Source organism: Artemia franciscana, chromosome 18 (genome assembly GCF_032884065.1).
Source record: "Artemia franciscana chromosome 18, ASM3288406v1, whole genome shotgun sequence".
Taxonomy (NCBI): domain Eukaryota; kingdom Metazoa; phylum Arthropoda; class Branchiopoda; order Anostraca; family Artemiidae; genus Artemia; species Artemia franciscana.
In genome coordinates, this window is record NC_088880.1 from 28189095 (window position 1) to 28213924 (window position 24830).

General features: G+C 35.5%; 1 long non-coding RNA gene across 1 annotated transcript in view; it reads left to right on the forward strand.

Annotated features, from left to right (window-relative positions):
* The first annotated feature begins 731 nt into the window (after positions 1–731).
* Positions 732–24830, forward strand: part of LOC136038836 (uncharacterized) — a 343955-nt gene continuing 319856 nt past the window's right edge. The window contains exon 1 of the long non-coding RNA XR_010620325.1: positions 732–1159. This is a non-coding gene — a long non-coding RNA (uncharacterized LOC136038836). The remainder of the gene's footprint in view (positions 1160–24830) is intronic.

Below are 24830 nucleotides of genomic sequence, written 5' to 3' on the forward strand. Positions count from 1 at the left end.
ACTTGTTCACCTTGGTAGCATTGCACTGAGGAAAAGAAATATTACGTGTTAAAAAGGCAGTTCCATTTTGAAAAGGGTGGTTGAATTGAATTGATTTATTTTCGTGCCAATGAGGTTTCATTTACCAATAAACTTATTCCTTAGCTTACGCAAGCGGTTGTTTCATAAGTCAGTAACATGATTGTTAACTTATACCAGAGGCCAATATTGTTTCATTCAAAGAATTGTTTCATAGGTTACACCATTATTGCATAGCTTACATCAGAGGTTGTTTCATAGGCCAATGACATTATTCCTTAGTTTACATCAGAGGTTGTATTGTTTGAAATTGTGCCGAAGATTTACTTCTGTTAATGTTTATGTTATTTTTCTATTTTTTGTAAGTTTTATAATTAAGTTTTGTATATTTTAAGTAAGTTCTTATATTTTTAAAATAAGTATGTTTTTAAGTTTAAGTACGTTTTAAGTAAGTATAAGTAAGTTTTATTTTTTTGAAAGTTTGTATTTTTGTAAAGTTTTTGTTCTATTTTTTGCATTCCTTTGGCCTTAATGTTACAACATAAGATAACAATCTCGCTACTATTCTATAGCTATGACTCAGCTTTGTTTACATATTGTACTTTATTATTTGTTGTTTAAATTTGTTTTGCTTCTTCTTTATTTAATTGTTATTTGTAGTTTAAATTTGTTTTGCTTCTTCTTTATTTAATTGGAAAATACTGTGGAAAGTTTTCAAAAACGGAAATAGCAACTTTTTATCATTATTTTTTAGCTTAATTCACATAATCCTATACTTTTCAGTGGTCGAAAAGACTAGCGGATATAATTCGAATATTAGGATGGAAATAATCATATAGATGATGATGATTCCTCTGACAGACCAGTTGAAGAACTAAGTTTGGAACCAATTCCAAGTCTTAGATCAAGCTATTAATATAGTATTATTTCAATAAAGAAAATTCTTACTTGAACCTGTTTTTAGGGTATAAAAATCTCATTAGAGACATCAATTTCATGCTTGGAACAAAGCTCAGTTTTTACTGGATTTTAGATTGGGGATTTTTCATACCCGTTTCATTGCTAGCCATCTTTGTTTATTCATTGTTTAACTACGAACCACTAAGGATTGGAGACAGCTATATGCCAGCCTCAGCAACAGGTAAGTCAAAATGAATTTGACATAATACAATAAGTATTACATTACATACTCTAATATGATAGGAATACCTTTGGCTTGCTCAAAATTTTGCTACTACCAACTGAACCAGTAAGTTTTAGAGCCTCATAAGCAATTGGGAACTCATTTTGTGTCTAAAATTTTATATTTTGAAGTTATATTTTTTTTTGAAATTTTAAATTTATTGGGTTTAAATAATTTTTGGGTATTGGTCTTAGGTTTCATGTCAAATTGTTTGTATCCGCACATTGTTGCTAACAACTATGTTTGCAACATATATGTTTGCAGCAATCGAAACATAAAAAAAAATTTAACTCTTTGACGTTTAAGCTAACAACAAAGTCATTTAATTAGAAGTAACTAATTAACTATAAGAACAGACATAATTAATTATTAATTTGTAAATCATTATTAATTCATGCAACTGGTTTACCAAGAGTTTATGCATCTATGTTTCTCGTTTTAGTTCGAAATGGGTCATCCATATTACACAAAACCAAAAAACCTCATTTTAAATTGGTCTATTGAATCGGTTGAACGAAACGACGCAAAATAGCAACAATTCATTGTATGAAATTGAAAAAGATTATTCCACGAAAGAACTCATTAACAACAGCAGCAACGTTGGTTTCATTAATCAGTCACAGACCCAACAACCGTCTGTAGTTAATACCATCTAAGGCTACACGTCCTTTCAAAAGTCACCTTTTCAAAAATCAGCAACATGAAACAAAATTAAAGAGAGCAAAGAAAAATAAAAAATAAATAGAAACATAATACTAAATGATTAACAATTTTCTTGGTATTATAAAACAAGATAAAAATCTTCATAAAATTTGATTTTAATAGTAACAATATTAATAACAATAGTAATAAAAAATTTAGCGCTCTAAAGTTCCAGAGGCTATGCAGAATAGAAGACTAAATTCTAATTTAACTTAAATAAAACTAAAACGAACCCTATATAAACATAACATTACATAACTAACAAGATTACCCCAATTACAAAAATATATTTCTATGCTTCAGTACTAGCCTGATAAATCCTTCTAGTCTTTCTATTCTTCATCCTTCACTATTCTTGCAAGCCATCTCACAAACCTACAATCACCATGTGTTTCCTTTTACAGCTCACCCACCATATTTCTAACCGTCTTATCCATATTTCTGCATATGAGGCAAAATTTAGGACCACCAAGCCCTTGCCTACTCCCCATGTTACTCCCATTCCAAAAATAGTAAACCCGTGTCGCACTGTACCTGGGTCAACCTTATTCCTGATTCCACAACAAATTGCCAAGGCAGTCTTGCTATAACTTGTAGAGCTTTAACTTCTCGTGTTTTTTGTCGGATATAAAGATATTCAGTTTTACTGAAACTTGCATTACAAGAAAGTGTTGATTTCGTCTTTTAGACAGAACGGAGCAGAATTTTCTTTTTTAAGTTCAGTAAAGTGCAATCTCTAAAAATTTTTGACCATACCTACTAGGTAAATGCTAAAAATCACCTCAAAAGAATTGTCATTCCAGCAATTTGGTAACTTTTGGAGTCCCCTATGTTGTCACCTGCTGTGATTAACAAGTTCACTCACAAATGGTAGGTAAAATTTCACTTTCAAACTATAAATTTTACAAACGAAATCTACAAACTACAATCTACAAACTTTCAAACAGAAAATTTCAAACGATATCTGTTGATGATTGTTGGTCCCCTAAGAGGAATTCCCAATGGAACATGTCTTCGTGATGATCAGCCGATAATGAACCTTAATATTTCTGTTAAGGTTCATCATACCAGCAATAGTCATCCTATTACCTATAAGTGGTATATTTATGTTAGTAAAGTCACGTCTGTCATTTCTCCTACCCTTTTTAACAATTATGTTTTAGGCGCACAGGAACCTTGCCCTTTTTCTTATATTCTGCGCAGTATCAAACATATATTTTGTGTCAAATGTCAATGATATCCTGAGCATATTGCTAAACGTACCTAAAAGGAACTATCATTTGAGTAATTTGGTCTCTTTTGGAGTCCCCTATATTGTCACCCACTTTGATTAACAAGCTCACTAATAAATTGGACGTAAACCTTCACTGTATTTTTGGTCAGAATTCAGTTAAAATACAAATTCTCGACATCTATTTTGACAATTTGGCTGTGTGGTATTTAAGTTTGTCTTTTGGCTTCATTATCTACTTTACCGTGAAGATAATTGAAATGCATAGATCCCTCCGTCATTATTTGAATTTACTTTGGAAGTTAGTTGTCAAAGATAAAATTGACGTGTCTCATCCCATTAAAGGGTTTGACAGAAAATACTTTCGATTATGCTCTTAAGGTGTTTGTTCCCACCAAAATAAGAAATTTCGCAACAGGCCTGTGACTGTAATTGGCACCAAGAGGACTACTTAATGAATGCCTTTATAAGGCTACTTATTAATAGTAAACATACAAAAAAAATTTGTGTTTTATTCATCTAGATGAGAAAATCACCTTACAAATTAAATTCAGGAAAAATATGAAAATAAACGACATGAAAGAAAATATTGTGAAATCTGGTGCGGAAGTAAACACGCCCTTGCGACATGCAGGATTTGAACCTGCAAGTCCATGATCCACTAGCCCAGTCAAATCCGCTGCGCTGTCGCAAGGTGCTAACCAATTTTATTTTTCTATAAATCTCTTCGCTTAGGATTGTAATGATTAAAATTGAAGTATTTTCAAGATGTCAACCAGTGGCAGAATTTCTTCGAAATTCTGGGGGGGGGGCTTAAAGTTGGAGCTAATACTTCCGAACCAAGTGAAAATGACATTGAAAACAAACAAATGAGCCATATAGTAAAAAAAGTAAGGAAATACTAAAGCAAACTGAATCGTTTCTGTAGATACTTGAATTATAAAGGCTCATCTTAGTTTTGACAAGATTTTTAGGGAATATAAATATCAGCTGGGTGTCAAACTGGGCTTTGGGGGGAGGGAAGAGGGGAAAAAGGGAAGTCTTGGAAGAATAATTGCCTCCCCCCTAGACCCATAGAAGATTGCGCCACTGGTGTCAACATCTAACAGATCAGATTATTTTTATTTACACCTTTCGTGCAACAAATTTCAGCTGGGGGCATCTTTCGGTCTGGGGAAGTAAAACAAGGTCTGGGAGGTAATTTGTTAGCCTGCCCCATTGCCAATTAAGCCCTGGGCGTCAACATCTAACAAGTCAGAATAATTTTCATGTTGACCTTTCGTACCTGTCGTGGGTGCCCACAGGGGGGGGGGCCCAAGGCCTTTCGGGAAATCGGGGACTATAAAATAGCTATGAGGAAAAAAAAGGAAAGAGAGAAGAGTGGGGGGACACATGGAGCAATGGTGAGTTGGCGAGTGGTTGTTTGCGTGCCAATAGGTTTGGCCCTTAATAGAGATAATATGAGTTCTAATTTGTAACCGAGTGACCCTTTACAGTTTTCAAAAAAAAAAAGTTTCCCCTAAAACTTGGTTGGAGTATAATAAGAATCGAATTCTTTATATTAATGGATGGTAAGGAAATATCAATCCTTATCAATGTAGGTTTTTTTTCTTTAGTTTTTCAGGTGTTTTTTTCTAGTTTTTTTTTTAATATACATAGATGTTTGTAACAAACAAACGCACTAACAGTATAAGTATATCTATCCATATAAAAATAATTTGTTTGTTTGTGTGTTGACTGACGTCATGTTTGTGTGTCGACTGACATCATTATAAGGATTGAGTCATGAAGTTGTTTGTCGACTGACGTCATTTTTGTCGACTGACGAAATTACAGACCGAGACACCGGGACACAAATGACGACGGGACACCGGGACACAGGGGATATAAATGACGACCGCGACACTCAAAGAGAAATTACAGACTGGAACACCGGGGCACATATAACGACTGGGACACAGGGAATATAAATGACAACCGGGATACAGGAACACAACTACAACGGGGACGCTGGGGGCACAGGGGGTATATATAAATGACGACCGGGACACAGGGAGTGTTCGATTAGCAATCACCATCAACAAAGCTCAAGAGAAATCATTAGAATAATGAGATATAGATCTGTCTACTACCGGGACACTCAAAGAGAAATTACAGAGTGGGACACCAGGACACAAATAACGACCGGGACACAGGGAATATAAATGATGACCGGGACACAGGGAATGTTCGATTGGCAATCACCATCAACAAAGCTCAAGAGCAATCATTAGAATACTGAGGTAAAGATCTGAATACGGATTGTTTTTCCCATGGACAATTATATGTTGCATGGTCAAGAGTCGCAAAACTGACAATGTATTTATTTGCACAGACAATGGGACAGCGAAGAATGTTGTATATTCGCAAGTTTTACGTAGATAAAAACATATTTATATATATCTATCTATGCTCACAAGTGGGACACAGGGACACAACTACAATGGCGCGTAACTAATATGGCGCTAAAAAAGCTAAAAAAAGTAAAAAGAAAAAAAAGCTAAAAAAACTAAAAAACTGCAAAACTAACAAAAAGAAAAACTAAAAAAGAAAAACAAAAAAGAAACTATATCTATATATATAAAAATACATTGCTTGTATGCATGTTCGTTTGTTTGTGGTTTTACATATGACGTCATTATAAGTATATAAGGCTTTGTATATGACGTCATTTCAAGATGACACTACAGACCGGGACACCAGGACACAAATGACGACCGGGACACAGGGAATATAAATGACGACCGGGACACTCAAAGAGAAATTACAAACCGGGACACCGGGACACAAATGACGACCGGGACACCGGGACACAGGGAATATAAATGACGACCGAGCCAGTCAAAGAGAAATTACAGACCGGGACGCAAATGATGACCGAGACACAGGGAAAATAAATGACGACCAGGAGACAGGGACACAACTACAACGGGGACGCCGGGGGCACAGGGGGATATATAAATGACAACGGGGACACAGGGAATGTTCGATTAACAATCACCATCAACAAAGCTCAGTACAATCATTACAATAATGAGGAATAGATCTGAATGCGGATTGTTTTTCTTTTGGACAATTATATATTGCATGTTGAAAAGTTGGTAAACCTGACAATCTATTTATATGCACAGACAATGGGACAGCGAAGAATGCTGTATATTCGCAAGTTTTACGTAGTTAAATATATATATATATATATATATATATATATATATATATATATATATATATATATATATATATATATATATATATATATATCATAAAAAGAGTATATCATGAAAAGAGAAATCACCAATGCAACAGCACAAACACACAAAAAAAGAGAGACAGAAGAAGAAAAGGAAGACTGTTTTCCTAAATTAGTGATTAATATAGACCAGCACTTGAATGAGGCCTCAACCCTACTCACCCATACAATCACATAGTTCAAACAGCATAGCCACACACAATCAACCATAAAGTATAATCCATGGACAGGCAGTCATGTCGTCAATAAGTATAAGTCGTCATTTACCAAACAATAGAAAAAATAATATAGACAAATAATTCAGAGGCAACACCCAACATAAGGGCTCATCAGGAGAATACACTGGCCTATATAGGGTTTCGCCACTCTAAATTCTCTACCCAGCACAGTGTTGTGGCTACCACAGAATATCCATGGCATCCCCGCGTCAGGTATATATATATTTTTAGAAAACTCCACATTGAAGAAGACGAAAAAAAGATGAGTCAAAACTCAAGGTAGCCCCCCCCCCTGCTAAAAAAATCAATATCATCTAGTAGCCTTTGATTCATTTTATATCCCTATTAAAGCACCAAAAACTGACTTCTACTCAGTTCTCTGAATTCTTTGGCTAAAAACACCTTTCCAAATCTGTTTTTTCTTTATTGATAAGGGTCAAAATGTTTGTTAATTAACATGATCATTTGATTAGGGCCTTATTTAGTTTTGAAGCAACGACTTGAACTACCAAGTTTAGAACAAAATTGAACAATGGAATAATGAACTTATCCACGTTCAAATCTACAAGAAATTAAGGTTAGTCTATAAACGCTTCAATCCTTTTACAGATATATTCAATCCTTGAATATCTTTTGGCATGCATTTAAATAGAGAGCCTTAAAATTGCAGAAGACACAGTTATGGACATGGAACATCCGTAATTGTAATTTCATGGATGATATGACATTTGTAAGTTAAGACTATCCTGGTGTTATCATTTCTTCCGACCTCTAGCCTACTGCAAATCCATCAAAGCTTGGAAAAAATAAAAGCAGCCAAAGTGTTACACAGACTTATTTCATCCTGTATTGTTTATTAACTAAAAAAACAAGTTTTTTTAACTGAAAGTAAGGAGCGACATTAAAACTTAAAACGAACAGAAATTACTTCGTATATGAAAGAGGCTGCTTCCTCATCAACGCCCCGCTCTTTACGCTAAAGTTTGACTCTGGCTCTCAATTCTTCTTTTTAAAACAGTAAAAAACTTTAGCGTAAAGAGCGGGGCGTTAATGAGGAAGCAGCCTCTTTCATATACGACGTAATTTCTGTTCGTTTTAAGTTTTAATGTCGCTCCTTACTTTCAGTTAAAAAAACTTGTTTTTTTTTATTTAATTTCTGAATGTTTTTGAATCAATGCATGTTTTGATTTTGGCTCTCCTCAGAGGAATAATTAAAACGAAATTTGCATTTTTTTTTTTGGCTAAATGGCTTTCTCATAATTTTGATCGAATGATTTTGAGAAAAAAAGAGTGGGGGAGGAAGCCTAGTTGCCCTCCGATTTTTTGGTCAATTAAAAAGGCAACTAGAACTTTTAATTTTTTACGAATATTTTTATTAGTAAAAGATTTACGTAACTTTTAAATTAGCTTACGTAAAGAACTTTTGTACTCTCATATTTTTATTACATATATGAGGGGGTTCGCCCCCTTGTCAGATCCTCGCTCTTTACACTAAAGCTTAAATTTCGTCCCAATTCATTAAGAATAAACCCAGAATCACAAAAGCCGTAGAATAAATAGTTGAAATTACTAAAAATACTTTAACGTAAAGAGCGAGGTATTAGGAGGAGGTGAGCCCCTCAAATGGGTAATAACATCTGTTTGTTTTAAGTTTTAATGCTGTTCCTTACTTCCAGCTGAAAGAACTTTTTCATATTTATTTTTTCATTGTGTTTTTAAATAATGTTAGTAAATCCTGCGCTCCCTTCATGGAGATTTCCTTCCCCCATGACAAACTATCAATGTAAAGTTCCCCCAGCATATCCCCCTCTTCTCAACCCCTCCCCCAACCACAAACATCCTCCTGAAAACGCCTGTACACTTCCCAATAACCATTACTATATGTAAGCATTGGTCAAAATTTGTAACTTGTCACCTCTCCCATGGGGACTGTGGGGGAGTAAGTCGTCCCCAAAGACATAGTTATAAGGTTTTTCGACTACGTTGAATAAAATGGCTATCTCAGAATTTTGATCCGTTGACTTTGGTAAAATAATTAGCGTGGGAGGGGGCCTAGGTGCCCTCCAATTTTTTTGGTCACTTAAAAAGCGCACTAGAACTTTTCATTTCTGTTAGAATGAGCCCTCTTGCAACATTCTAGGACAACTGGGTCGATACGATCACCCCTGGGAAAAAAAACAACAAAAAAACAAATAAACACGCATCCGTGATCTGCCTTCTGGCAAAAAACACAAAATTCCACATTTTTGTAGATATGAGCTTGAAACTTCTACAGTAGGGTTCTCTGATACGCTGAATCTGATGGTGTGATTTTCGTTAAGATTCTATGACTTCTAGGGGGCGTTTCCCCCTATTTTCTAAAATAACGCAAATTTTCTCAGGCTCGTAACTTTTGATGGGTAAGACTAAACTTGATGAAACTTATATATTTAAAATCAGCATTAAAATTCGATTCTTTTGATGTAGGTATTGTATCAACATTCCATTTTTTAGAGTTTTGGTTACTATTGAGCCGGGTCGCTCCTTACTACAGTTCGTTACCACGAACTGTTTGAAAAACTCTGTTCTGCTAACTTTTATAGATGAACCCGACAATTTTGCAAAATTTAGAGTAATTAGGGTTTACAAATAGTGAGAACATACGCGTTTCCCCTAAAACACTCTTCACGATAAACCTACTAAGTTGGTTCGTATCACATTGTTTATGTATCACATTGACGGAACGTGGTAACGTTCATAGCCTATTCCCAAAGGCTTATACCGAAAGCAATCTTAATCAATGTAGTCTTGAATACATAATTTCCTAATTCGGGTGTCTTTGCTGGCGATACGTTCCAATGGAGTGGACGTACTCCACTTGTAGTACGTACCGTACTTCTTTACCTACTCCACCTTCCCTACAACATTTATGTATATCCCTGACGAATTAAAATTCATAACTACTAATCATACATTAAAAAAACAAGAATTTTAAAAAGTATAACGATTAAAAGGCGAATTAAAAGAACAAAGATAATATATATATATATATATATATATATATTCGCAGGTGGGACACAGGGACACAACTAAAATGGCGCGTAACTAATATGGTGCGTAACGACTTAAGCACGCGGGGGGGGGGGCTTGGGGTGTGGGTTAGCGAAGCACACCCGCCAACTAGGTGTTTGGGTGGCGCGAAGTGCCACCCCAACAGCTAGTTAATATATATACTAGCTGTTGGTGTGGTGCTTCACGCCACACCAACACCTACTTGGTGAGGGTGCTTCACACCCCTCCCCAAGCCCCCCGCGCGTAAATCATTACGCGCCATTGTAGTTGTGTCCCTAAGTCCCACCTGTCAATATAGATAGATATATCTATATATATATATATATAAATAAGTTGTTTGCGTACTGACGTCATGTTTGTCGACTGTTGACTGACGTTATATTTGTCGACCGACGTCATTATAAAGATTGAGTATTATGCCCTCATGAAGTTGTTTGTCGACTAACGTCATGTTTGTCGACTGTAAATGACGTCATTGTAAGTATATAAGAAGGCGTTTCAAAGAGAAATTTTTAATATAGATCTTAAAATGACAGAAGAAACAGCAAAGGAAACTGCTCAAAGAGTTAATTCAAAGAGAAATTTTAAAATAAATCCTACAATGGCAGAAGAAACAGCCGAGGAAGCTACTCAAAGAGTTAATGCCAAAAGGCTTGCGGCTAAAGAACGAAAACCCTGCAGTTAGATGAAAATCAACCTTGACAGCGAGAATCAAAACTGAAAATGATAGTGATGATGATTGGGTTTGGGATTTTGAGTTGGATAAGGTCAACAATGCCTATCAGATTTTAGTTAAAAAACAAAGGTTCGGCAATATGTATTTCATAGTGACGAAAGACAAGCCAAGGTAAAACAAACCAAACAACTTGAAAGTTATACCGATGATTAAAAAAACGTGGTTGAAAGCACTATCATTTCCCAGTTGCAACATCTTTTCCACAAAAATAATAATTTAGTGCTTCTGTTCAAAACAGCAATCGAATTGATGCCTACTGATACGCATAAAATTGTTATTTTCTCTGACAAAGCGCCTACGGCTGAACTTGTATCTCGAGGAATCACAAGAACAACGTAAAAAAAGGCCTACGGCTCAAAGAGGTAATGCCAAAAGAAAGCGTGCCGGGGAATCACAAGAACAACGTGAAAACAGGCTTGCGGCTCAAAGAAATGATGCCAAAAGAAAGCGTGCTTTGGAATCACAAGAGCAACGTCAAAATTATCGCCTGGTATTCAGGTACAGCCCATTCGATGATTATAGCTTGAGTAGATGTATTCAAATCAGGACTATGGCTAAAATTTGTCCCTATTGCAAGCCCTTGAAATTTAATGGGGAAACAATAGGAATGTGTTGCGCCTCAGGAAAAGTTAAACTTCCTCATCTGGCTGCACCACGAGAGTCATTGAAGACTTTATGACGTTACAGACCAGGACATAAGGAATATAAATGACGACTGGGACACTCAAAGAGAAGTTACAGACCGGGACACCAGGGCACAAATGACGACTGAGACACAGGGAATATAAGTGACGACGGGGACATTCAAAGAGAAATTACAGACCGAAACACTGGGACACAAATGATGACCAGGACACAGGGAATACAAATGATGACTGGAACACGGGAACACAACTACAACGGGGACACTGGAAGGGCACAGGGGGGATATATAAATGACGACGGGGAAAAAGAGAACATTTGATTAGCAATCACCGTCAAGCTCAAGACAATCATTAGAAAAATGCAGTATAGATCTGAATACTGGTTTTTTCCCATGGTTGCAGGTTCAAGAGTCGGTAAACCTGACAATTTATTTATAAGCACAGACAATGGGACAGCGAAGAATGTTGTATATTCGCAAGTTTTACTTAGTTAAAAACATATATATATATATATATATATATATATATATATATATATATATATATATATATATATATATATATATATATATATATATATATATATATATATATATATATATATATATATATATATATATATATATCTATCTATCTATCTATATTCACAGGTGGGACACAGGGACACAACTACAATGGCGCGTAACTAAAATGGAGCTTAACAACTTACGCGCGGGGGGGGGGCTTGGAGAGGGGATGCGAAGCGCCCACATCGGCTAGGTGTTGGTGTGGCGTGGATTACAACCACAAACAGCTAGTATTTATATGTTTGTAACTACGTAAAACTTGCGAATATACAACATTTTTCGCTGTCCCATTGTCTGTGCATGTACAAAGCCTTATATACTTATAATTACGTGATATGCAAAACCTCTTTTTACAAACAGACAAACATGCATGCATACAACTTATTTTTATATAGATAGATAGATCGATAGATATACATATACACTATAAATTAACTACGTAAAACATGCGAATATACAACATTCTTTGCTGTCCCATAGTCTGTGCATATAAATAGATTGTCAGGTTTACCGACCCTCGAACATGCAACTTACAATTGTCCTTGGGAAAAACAATCTGTTTTAAGATCTATACCGTATTTTGCTAATGATTGCCCTTGACCTTTGTTGATGGTGATTGTAAGTGCTGATCGAATTGGGAATTGCAATCTTTTAAATTAAAAATGTAGATCCGTTGGAGTCATGGGAATGCAAGGAATATGAACAGCCTCACCCTCAAAAGGACCTGTCAAGATTGTTGCCTCTATTACGTTTTCCATTGTTTTTTTTTTTTACGGCAAGTTGCGTGCCATTGCAAAGCTTTGGTGGGTTAATATTTCGTAATATTAACCCACCAATGAACCGCTTCATTTGGTTCCAGAACCGTGTCGACTGACTTGTAAATTGCTTCCTGGTCTCGAATCTTGGTCAAAATAATATTGTTGATTTCATGGACGCCTTTATTCTTGGCTGCCAATATCAATCGTTCACTGAGCCATTTGTGATTTATATAATTGGTTAGAATATTCGGAAATAACTTTTCAACCAATTCATTTTTGGACGTCACTAAATTACAGAATTCAGCAGGCAGTTGTATACGTCCTGAAATTGAGTCTACTGGGAGCTTTCCGTTTCCTATTCGCGAATAGAATTCGCCAAACAGCTTCATTACTGCTTGCGTATCTTCTAGCCTGATATTGTACAATTTCATCGATATTGCTGATTTCGGACTGCAAGCCAAAAACTGGCATGTCGCTGCCTTTGTTGACGTATTTACATATGTATTTGATTGCCTTTACGGAGTTACAGTATTCAACGTTTATGTGTGTATAAATGTTTTTGATAGTAAAGGTGAATATATAACAAATCAGTGGTTATCTACTTCGATGGTGGTACCGTTCTGCTTCTTTATTATTGCTGTTTTACCGCCATCTTCAGTAGATCTTCTTCTACATAGTGCGTAACCATCGTTGCCGGTAATTGTGTTGGGTACTAAAAGTCGAGGATATTGCTTTGTGCACCTTCCTTTGCCAATGCATGGTGATTTTTCATTCAGTGCTCCGCAAGGTAATATTTTTCATACCATCTTATTTTTAACACAATATCATATAAGCCCTTATCGACATTTTCATCGGTTATTTCAGCGGAAATCACATCCTCAATTTCATTGGAAATAATTTTATCATGTAGCCAGATTAAAATATGTGCGTGTGGCAATCTTCGTTTATGTGCGTGTGGCAATCCTCGTTTTTGCCATACCACTGAGTACATCCGGCATTGCACTGACCCAAACACTTTAAGTTTTACTATGTAGTTTATAAGTGATTTCAAATTTTGCCGGAAGAGTCCCAAAAAATGATAGGATATTGTAGGGTATCGTAGCATCGATGAGTTTCAGCAATTCTTAACAACTGAGCGTTTCGCTTATGAAGAATAATATCTCGAGGTAAAAACTGATCACCGACCATAACGATTGCCACTTCGTCGATAGTTGGAGCATTGTATCTACGCACATGTTCGCCAGTTGGCGTTTTGTCAGCGGAAATAACAATTTTATGCGTATCAGTAGGCATCAAATCGGTTGCTGTTTTGAACAGGCGCACTAAATCATTATTTTCGTGGAAAAGATGTTGCAATTGGGAAACGATAGTCCTTTCAACGTCGGGAGGAATTTCACAACGTGTATTCTATTCAGAACTGCCATCACTGATGAAGAATAGTTGTAAAAATTTACGATTCTCACCTGAAAATGGTAGAAGGGACCCTGCTCTATGATAAATTTGCCCTTATACTTTGAAAGTATGCATAAATTGATCTTGATTTTCAATTTGGGCACCAAACGAAGTTCAATTTGGGCACCAAAGGAAACATTAGTTATATTTTCTGATGTTTGAAAAAAACGCTCTGATTCTGACGTAGTTCCAGTAAGCGAAGTCTTCAAAGGCTCTGGTGGTGCAGCCAGATGGGGAAAGTTAACTTTTCCGGCACAATATATATATATATATATATATATATATATATATATATATATATATATATATATATATATATATATATATAGTGTGTGTGTATATATATAAATGCATATATATATATATATATATATATATATATATATATATATATATATATATATATATATATATATATATATATATATATATATATATATATATATATATATATATATATATGTGTGTGTGTGTATATATAAATGCATATATATATATATATATATATATATATATATATATATATATATATATATATATATATATATATATATATATATATATATATATATATATATATATATATATATATATATATTATATATATATATATGTATATATATATATGTACATATATATATATATATATATATATATATATATATATATATATATATATATATATATATATATATATATATATATATATATATATATATATATGTATATACATATATATATATATATATATATATATATATATATATATATATATATATATATATATATATATATATATATATATATATATATATATATATATATATATATATATATATATATATATATATATATATATATATATATATAAAGTGAATCACCGTAAAGTGAATATTCTAGAATGTTGCCACCAAACATGCTGAATTTTTGCTTCTTTCGATTTTCCATTACTATTGCCACCGATGGTTCTTTATTAAAAGGTCGTTACCAAATGTGAAAATGCCGAAAAAAAGCAAAGTGTTTTTGAACTTTGCAGCAAAAAAAGACGAATTAGTGATTCTGAATCAAAATGGGATGGCAATAGCGAATTGAATATTGCCGTCAGTAATGAACCTTCATCTCCGCATCACGAAAACGTATCCTTTGTAACCGATCCTACGACTTCATCTCAGCAAATATCAGCAAATGCTGAAATGATGAAAGCTGAAATAAATATTGACATTGAGCTTGTCATGGGAAGTTCTTATGACAGAAGACGCTCGATGAAACAAAGTACAATTTGCTCAAAAGGCCTTTTAAACCCAACAGTAACTATCCATTCCCTGTTCAAGTCATAGGAAGAAAAATAAGAAAGTTTCAGATTAGCTGGATGTTTAAGTATGTCTGGCTAGTTCTTTGGCAGTAAAAAAAAAGGGTGTTTCTGTAAATATTGTACTGTGTTTGCTTCTGACCAAGCCGGACGATATTTCCATCAAAAATTTGGTCAGCTTGTTTTAGAGCCATATGTTAACTGGAAAAATGCACTGGAAGACTTTTCCAAACATCTGTCTAACTCTTACCATACAGAAGCTGTTATTTGGGATGAAAATGTTTTGGCGACACTGAACAGGCAGAAAACCTCTATCGTGAAACACAGAAAAGAGAAGACATATAGACAAACAGAAAACGGCTCTGTCTTATCGCTGAAACAATACTGATGTGTGGGAGACAGGGTATTATTGCTCTGCGTGGTGATGAACACTCCGGGAAATTCCCCTTGCCCGTAAAAAACGATGGATATTTCAGGACCTTGCTAAGTTATCGGTGGAAGGACGATCCAGTGATGAAAAATGTCTTTGAGAGAAGTGCCGGCAATGCCAAGTATTCCAGCCTAAAAATCCCGAATAAATTAATTGATATTTGTGGGCAGCTAATAACCGAAAAGATAGTTGACCAAGTTAAATCTGCCAATTGTTTTTACCATTCTTGTAGACGAGACTACAGATATATCAAGGCGGGAACAAATGGCTCTAGGACTTTGATTTGTGGACAGTGAAACGCTGCAGATTAGGGAAGAGTTGATCGAGTTCATCGTTGTTGAGGACTGGCGCGGTGAAAGCCTTGGTCAGTTTATCCTAAGTCGAATTGAGAAACTTGGTCTCGACATGAAACTCTGCAAGGGACAAAGTTATGAGCTCCAAACATGAGTGGACATTTATCAGGGACCCAGGCTGTTATTTTGAGTAAATATCCAGTCGCTAAGTTCGTTCACTGTATCGCTCACTCCCTAAAATTGGTGCTGACGGACTCAAGCACAATAGCTGATATCAAGTACTGTATGATGACAATACGTGAAACAGTTAATTTCTTTCACTTTAGAGCAAAGTGAAGTGCTATCCTAAGAACTTATACTGCACTTAATCTTGAATTCTTGTGCGAGACTAGGAGGGTCAAACGACATGATGATATTCAGATCTCAAAGCAGTTGATTGTGCCTATCTTTAAGGCCTTAAAGGAGATAGAGACGGACGGGGACTCGCTAACGTCGTCAAAAGCCAGAAGTCTGCACAAAAACATCCTGAGCTTGGAGTACATAGTGACCCTCATTGTGATGGATTTTTTTCTTGGGTATACATTGAATCTATCTAAGCTGCTAAAGCCTGGAAACAGAGATATAGTTATTTGCATCCAGTGCGTCAAAAGTGTATCAGAAATGTTCAAAGAAGTTCAAAATAGTGCAGAGGGAAGTTTCCATCAGTTGTTACTCCGAGCAACTAGGCTATACAGAGAACTAGAAAATACTCTTGTCATGCCAAGGAAGAGGAACCTTGTCAAAATCGCAAGTGATATCCCGGCAGAAAAACATATATAATTTTAATATCGCGTCTCCATTTTCCTGCCATTTGTAGATCAGCTAATACAATCACATAAATCTCGATTCACAAAGCACAAGGTCAAGCTGAAAGGCCTCATCGGAATACTGCCATCTTTTGTTGTGAAACAGCCTAGCAGTGATCTTAAAAAAGTGATCAAATTATATGCCTCTGATCTAACGAGTCCAGACTCCGCTGTGATGACTGAGCTTGAATTATGACGAGTAAAGTGACTGAAAATAGTACCCAGTCGTTTCCCAAAGACAGTAGTGCAGAGCTTGGCTGAGCTTGAACGTGGAATATTTCCAAATATTCACAAGCTACTAAGCATCTTTTGTGTCGTTCCAATGTTTACAGCATGTATTGAGAGGTCATTTCCTTCGATGTAAAAGATTAAAACGTATCTTTGCAGTCGGAGGAGTGAAGACCGACTGAATGGCTTGGCACTCCTGAATGTCTACAGAGATGTTCTCGTATCGGTCGATGAAATTTTGGAGAAATTTGCATTTAGCTCTGCTCGAAGGTTGCGATTTAAAATATAGATAAAGTTAATATATATTTTCTGATATACGTGCTTTTTGCATTTATTTAGTTACGAAATAAAAAAGTGCTACTTTTTATCTTCTGTTTCAAGTGTTTTGCCCCCCCCCCCGAAAAAAATTCCTACGTACGTGTCTGATAGAGAGCTATTTTTTCTTCTATAGAACTTATTTTCTTCCAGAGACCTTTTTTTTCTTTCACGGGACTTTTTTCTTCTATGGAACATTTTTGTCTTTTAAAGAAATTCTCTTTTTCTATAGAACTTGTTGTCTTCTATTGAATTCGTTATCTTCTATAAAACTGTGTTTCTTCTATACAACTTTTTCACCACTTTGATTGGCTTCTATAAGATGATATGCTTCACGCTTTATTTTACTACCATTTTATTTCGCCATGAGACACTAGATGGCTGCTTAATTCCTCAAGAAACTATTAACTATTTTGGTAAATACATTGTAATTGCCAGTTCTCTTTTTTGTTATTTGACAGTTACCCGTGCCATTTAACCAAACACTTAGAAAACTAAGGGCTATATGACTATCTTAGTTTTTATGACTGTCAACCTTAGTTCTTCTGCCATAGGAATGAAGCATGGACGGATAATAGACAGACTTTTCTATTAACAAATGAACTATTATCATTTTTATACAATCCTAGTAAGGGAGGGGGGATTAATGCCTGGTTTGCTTCTCACTCAATTGCATTATCTGTCTTAGACATACTCCTCAATTGGACATCCATCAGACATAACTATCTATCAGACATCACTCAATTGAACACCCTCCATACTTCATAACAATCCTAACATACACCTTATACAATCCTAATAAGGATTATACTATAAGATTTGCCTCTCACTCAGTCAGACTAACTGTCTTGGCTGTTTCTACAATTAGTCATGGCTTGATGCCCACAACTATTCGATTTTAATTCAAAGACTATCTGTCTTGGCTTTTTTTACAATCAGATCATGGCTTGATGCCCAAAACTATTGGATTTTAATTCAAAGACTATCTGTCTTGGCTATTTCTACAATTAGTCATGGCTTGATGCCCACAACTATTCGATTTTAATTCAAAGACTATCTGTCTTGGCTGTTTCTACAATTAGTTTTGGCTTAATGCCCACAACTATTCGATTTTAATTCAAAGACTATCTGTCTTGGCTGTTTCTACAATTAGTTTTGGCTTAATGCCCACAACTATTCGATTTTAATTCCAAGACTATCTGTCTGGGCTGTTTCTACAATTAGTCACGACTTGATGCCCACAACTATTTGATTTTAATTCAAAGACTATCTGTCTTGGCTGTTTCTACAATTAGTCATGGCTTGATGCTCACAACTTTTCGATTTTGATTCAAAGACTATCTGTCTTGGCTGTTTCTACAATTAGCCATGGCTTGATGCCCACAACTATTCAATTTTAATTAAAAGACAATCTGTCTTGACTATTTCTACAATTAGCCATGGCTTGATGCCCACAACTATTTGATTTTAATTCAAAGACTAGCTGTCTTGGCTGTTTCTACAATTAGTCATGGCTTGATGCCCACAACTCTTCGATTTTAATTCAAAGTCTATCTGTCTTGACTGTTTCTACAATTAGCCATGGCTTGATGCCCACAACTATTGGATTTTAATTCAAAGACTATCTGTCTTGACTATTTCTACAATTAGCCATGGCTTGATGCCCACAACTATTTGATTTTAATTCAAAGACTAGCTGTCTTGGCTGTTTCTACAATTAGTCATGGCTTGATGCCAACAACTATTCGATTTTAATTCAAAGTCTATCTGTCTTGACTTTTTCTACAATTAGCCATGGCTTGATGCCCACAACTATTCGATTTTAATTCAAAGACTATCTGTCTTGGCTGTTTCAACAATTAGTCATGGCTTGATGCCCACAATTATTCGATTTTAATTCAAAGACTATCTGTCTTGACTATTTCTACAATTAGCCATGTCTTGATGCCCACAACTATTCGATTTTAATTCAAAGACTATCTGTCTTGGCTGTTTCTAGAATTAGTCATGCCTTGATGCCCACAACTGTTCGAAAAAGGTTTTGTTTGCTACATCATTAATTTTTAAGCTTTTGTTAATTGTGGATTTTATTTTTTTTTTCGTTGTTTAAAAGTGTAATCCATTGGCTCCTAATGTAGATGTATATCAATACTTTACTCTTTTGTTATTTTTTTTTGTAAGATCTATTTGGCTAAAACCAAAAAACCCATGAATTATGTGATGAACGGAGAACAGATAGGTTTATTTCTAGTTCCAATTGTTTTCATGCAATAATTAATTTCTTATTAAAAATATAGTTTTTAATATCTCAAAATAGCGAAATATGTGACAAAGGAGCTTTCAAGACTTTCCAAAAAAACATATTTATAGAAATTTTGTTTTCCCAATGGCAATTAATTTGTGAGATTTATTACTTGGGAGTTTTGAAATTTTTTGTTTGTTTTTGTCATTAAGATTGTATTACGCATGTCCAAGACCATATCCAGGACTTTTTTTTCGATGGGAAGGGGGGGGGGAGGGTCAAACCCCAGTGTCCCGTGGATACAGCCTCGCAAATGTTTCTGTTTTATTTTATTTCAAGCCATTACTTTATTTCATTGTTAAGTTTATGTTTGTCACAAATTTTGTTCATAGTTTTATTATATTTATGAAGCCAATGCAAATTTATTTAAATCGTCTGCTTCTAAAAGGACAAAGCCAAAGGTACCAATTTTGAGGAGGGGAAGAGGGCCTCTTCAGTATATTTGTAAAGGCCTTTGTTTACAATCTCATTAAAACATTCTCTCTCCCTAGATTTGAAAAATGCATTCCCGTCTCTTCAGCATTTTCGTCGGTTGGCACCGCTGGACAAAACAGTTACTGAAAAGGGGTAAAATTTTGTAGTCCCAATCTTTGTGTAAAATTGCCTATATCGCGTATGCTTAATAAATTGGCCGGGTGAGTTTTGTTCTTTCTATCTGTGAAATTCTTTGAAATAGCCTAGTAAATTTGTATTTTGATTGATTGGAGAAATCTGCCAGCAGCTTGTCAAATTGCCATATATGCTTGAAGTTTAATTTCGGTGTAATTAACTGTTGGCACTTTTCATGTAAAGATTGTAATTTTCGATATGTTGTCAACAGCTAAGAATGTTGCAGTTTTTCACATATAGCTGAATAATTAGCCAGAGACGGCACAATAGCGCTGCCTAAAAAAAGAACAATGTTGGCACAATGTATTATTTGTTCATTTTTTTGGTTTTTCTTAGACGAGGGCACTTCGTATCGAAGCAGTTGTCTTAGCAGCTTTAAAAATGTATCATTCAATTGGAAATTAAGAGGGCTAGTGCCCTTTTTAATAATAAAAAGTTATCGGAGTGCAACTAACCCCCTCCCACGCCCACCATTTCCCCAAACACTTACGGTGAAAATTTGGAGATAGCCATTTTGTTTAACGTAGTTGAAAGGTCCGGAAATTGTATCTATGAGGATGATACCTCCCCCCCCACAGCCCTCAGGATGAGGGTTGTAAGTTATGCCCTCGGTGCATATATGTTTTTCATTGACGAGTGTTGTCGTAGAAACTTCAAAAGGGCTCCTATGATTTGAAATTGAGAGAGTTAGTGCCCTTTTTAATAGTCGAAATTGATCGGAGGGAGAATACCCCCCACGCCCATCGTTTCCCAGAACACTTCCGATTGAAATTTTGTTAGAGCCATTTTAATGAACGTAGTTAAAAGGTCCAGCAATTATGTCTTTAAGGATGAAAATACCCCTCCCCCCACAGAGCCCTCAAGGTAAGGGGTGTAAGTTATACCCTTGGAGCATTTAAGGTTATTACAGAAAGCGTTGTCGTAGAGACATCAAAAGGTGCTCATTCGATTGAAAATTGAGAGGACTAGTTCCCTTTTTATTAGTGGAAAGTGATCGGCGGGCAAATGCCATCCCCCTCACTCCAACCATTTGACAAACACTTCTAATCAAAATTTTGAGACTGCCAATTTGCTCAACATAGATGAAAGGTCCAGAAATTATGTCTTTGCGGATGACGTCACCCCCAGCTCTCAGAACAAGGGTTGTAAGTTATATGCCATAGACTTCGGAGGGGGCTCATTGGATTGATAATCAGAAGCTCTATCGCCCTTTTTAAGAGTCAAAGTGATGGGAAGGCAGCTAAATCCTCTCCCCATCACACACATGCGCACAGAGTATCGTCCCAAATTTTGAGATAGCCATTTTTTTCAAAATAGTGTAAATATTATATAAAAAGGCTTTTTTGGGGGGGGAACAAACCCCCAGAGCCTGGGGTAAAGGGTTTTAGTATATGCTTGGGCATATTTAAGGTTTTTATGGAAGAGATGGTTGAATAAACTTTAGAGGAGGTTTATTTGGTTGGAAATTAGAAGTGATAGTTCCATGTTAAGTATTAATAGTGATAGTTGGCAACTACCCCCCCCCCCCCTTGACTACCATAATTCAACAAACAAATCTGACTAAAATTGTGAGATAGTGATTTTGCTCAAAATATTCCAAAGAAGATATAACAATGACTTAAGGATTGACACAATCTCCCACTGGCCTGGAGATTGGGTTTTAAGTCATGCCTTGGGGACATGTAATATTTTTATGGAATGGGTGGTTGTATATACTTTAGATGGGTCTCATTTGATTTGAAATTGGACGTTATAGTGCCCTTTTTAAGAGTCAAAACTGATTTGAGAGCAACCAGCCTCCTCACGCTCATCATTTCCTCAAAAATATCCAATCTTAATTTGGAGATAGGAATTTTATTTATTGTAGTTGAAGGTTCCGAAAATTATTTCTTTGAGGAAAACAAACCCGCCCCCACAGCTCTCAGGGCAAGGATTGTAAGTTATGCCCGGGGGCATATAAGGTTCTTATATAAATTCTGGTCGTATATACTTCGGAGGGGAATATACTTCGGAAGGGGAACTGATAATCAGAATTTCTAGCACCCTTTTTAAGAGTCAAAGTGATCAGAGGGCAGCTACCTCCCCCTCCAGACATTGTTTTTTCCCACAATACATCCAATGGAAATTTTGAGACAGTAATTTTATTCAAAATAGTCCAAAGATCATATAACAAGGCCTTTGGGGTTGATACAAACCACCAGAGCCTGAGGGCGAGGTTTGTAAGGGAACACGTTACGTTTTTATGGAATGGGTGGTTGTATAAACTTCAGATGGGTTTCATTTGACTTGAAAGTGGAAGTTGTACCCTTTTTAAGAGTCAAAACTGATTTGAGAACAACCAGCCAAAATTGTTCATACTTTCTAAGCCCAATGCATGCATAAATCATCGCTGTTTATGCCCAATGTTTCTGACATTGTCGTGCCTAGTGGTCTGACTCTACATGCGGCTTATTTCAGATTTTGCAAAAAATATATACCGAATATATATTTATACCGAAAAAAAATTTGATCGATTTAGTTTAATAGATGTGCATTCTCGGATTTTGTCTTCCAGTGATGATTTATGTAAAAAGACTATCAACTTAATTCACGTTTATGACACTCTACAGCCTTTTTTACATATTGATACTGGTTAATTAGTCCATGTTGTCTTTTGTTAGTTTTAATTTTTTTTTCTTCGCTGTTTATTGATTTTGTTTTTGTTTATTTATAATACTCCGTACTTTGTGTTTTTTATACATTTACAGGTAATAAAGTTTATTCATTCATTCATTCAAACCGTTTCCGGAGCTGTATTCAAACGGAGTATCTGCGGGGCAATCGGTTGCGGGCACATGCTGATTCTACTATTACTACTACTGCTACTAATAATTCACTGCAGCACCAAAATGAGGTATTGTGGGGCAATCTGTTTTAAGCTGCATTCAAATGGGGTATCTGTGGGGCAGTCGATTGCGGGCAAATGCTGATTCTCCTTTTGAGAAAAGGCTGAACAGGCTAGCAAACAATTTTTGGCACTTACTTCAGCAGTGTGAAAGTTTTATATACGATCTTTAGGTGTAACAGTGACGAAATATATTAGTCTATTATTGAAAAATCCTATTGGATTACTCCTCTTCTCAACCATATAGACTAACTACAAATTTTTACTTCATTCTTATCTGAGAAAATCTATTTAGTTGAATCTTTTAATCGGCCGAATTCTGAAATCACTACCAAATACTGTTTCCGGAGGTGAATTCAAACGGGGTATCTGCAGCAATCTGTTGCGGGCAAATGCTGATTCTACTGCTACTAATAAGTCGCTGCAGCACCAAGCTGCCTTAGGCCAACACAGCTATGCATTCTCCTCCTCCAACCTAATCTTTTCAAGGCCTCCCTCCTTACACCCTCCCAGAAAGTTCCCTTTTCCTTTAAATCTTTATTTATGACATCCTCCGACCCCAGACAAGGACGACCTGCTTTCCGTGTAGCCCCAGACACTTCCTTTTGAGAAAAGGCTGAATAGCTTAGCAAAAAAATTTTGGCACTTACTTCAAAAGTGTGAAAGTTTTACATACGATCTTAAGGTGTAACAGTGACGAAATATATAGCCTATTATTGAAAAATCCTATTGGATTACTCCTCTTCTCAATCATATAGACTAACTACAAATTTTTACTTCATTTTTATCTGGGAAAATCTATTTAGTTGAATCCTTTAATTCCTTCCGGTTCAATGGAATAACGCCCCCCCCTACCTAATGTCTGTTCTTATATTTCTCATTAAGATATGGTCCACAATCCTAGGTGTAAATGCAGTCGTAAGGAGGGGGGGACAAGTAACTAAAGTGAAAACTAAAATAGCACTTAATTAAGTAGTTTCTTTGATAGGAACGATGTTAGAATTTTGCTGCAGATACTTAAGACTTGACTTTATTAACTACTATTAACTACTTTATTAACTGCTTTATTAACTACTAATTACAAAAAACTGTACATACAAACAACTGCCCGGGGAAGGCTCAAACAGCCTGATGTTGGAAGGCTGCAATCCTCTGATTCTCAACCTATTTAAAAACTCAACTTCAGAAGGGAATGGTTAAAAATAATTTTAAGTAAGGATTCGTTGCTTAAATACCCCCCCCCCCATAAAACCAATTTTTTGAACCCGCTCAAATTCTAATCCTGCTTATTTCACTTATAATATGATATTTTTATAAATTGTAAAGCGTAATTCAATATTAGGATTAGTAATAGACCTTCTGAAATCCTCAAAGATGATTTAAATCCTTTGGTGGAAAATCCTAACAGTTCCCAACGATTAACTTCCGCGAAATAAACCAATGAACAATTGTTGAGCCTCTTCGAAGTGAAATCCTGACTATTGGAAGTGACAATTTTATGTTTTGTATAGTTAGTAAAACGATAGTTAAGCTATGCATTGCAAGGCATAAATTTAAAGCTAAGAATAGTAGGCTAATGGATCCCCCTCTCTCCAACAAAAAAATGAAACCCTTCGAAGTAGAGTCCTAACTACAACACTGATTATCTCAACCTTTGTTTAGTTTGTAAGGAAATTTTTAAGGGCGTAATTAAATATCGGGATAAGTAACAGGCCCCTCAAACCCTCTTTCCCTATATTTCAATCCTTTGGTTCGTAAGTTAATGGA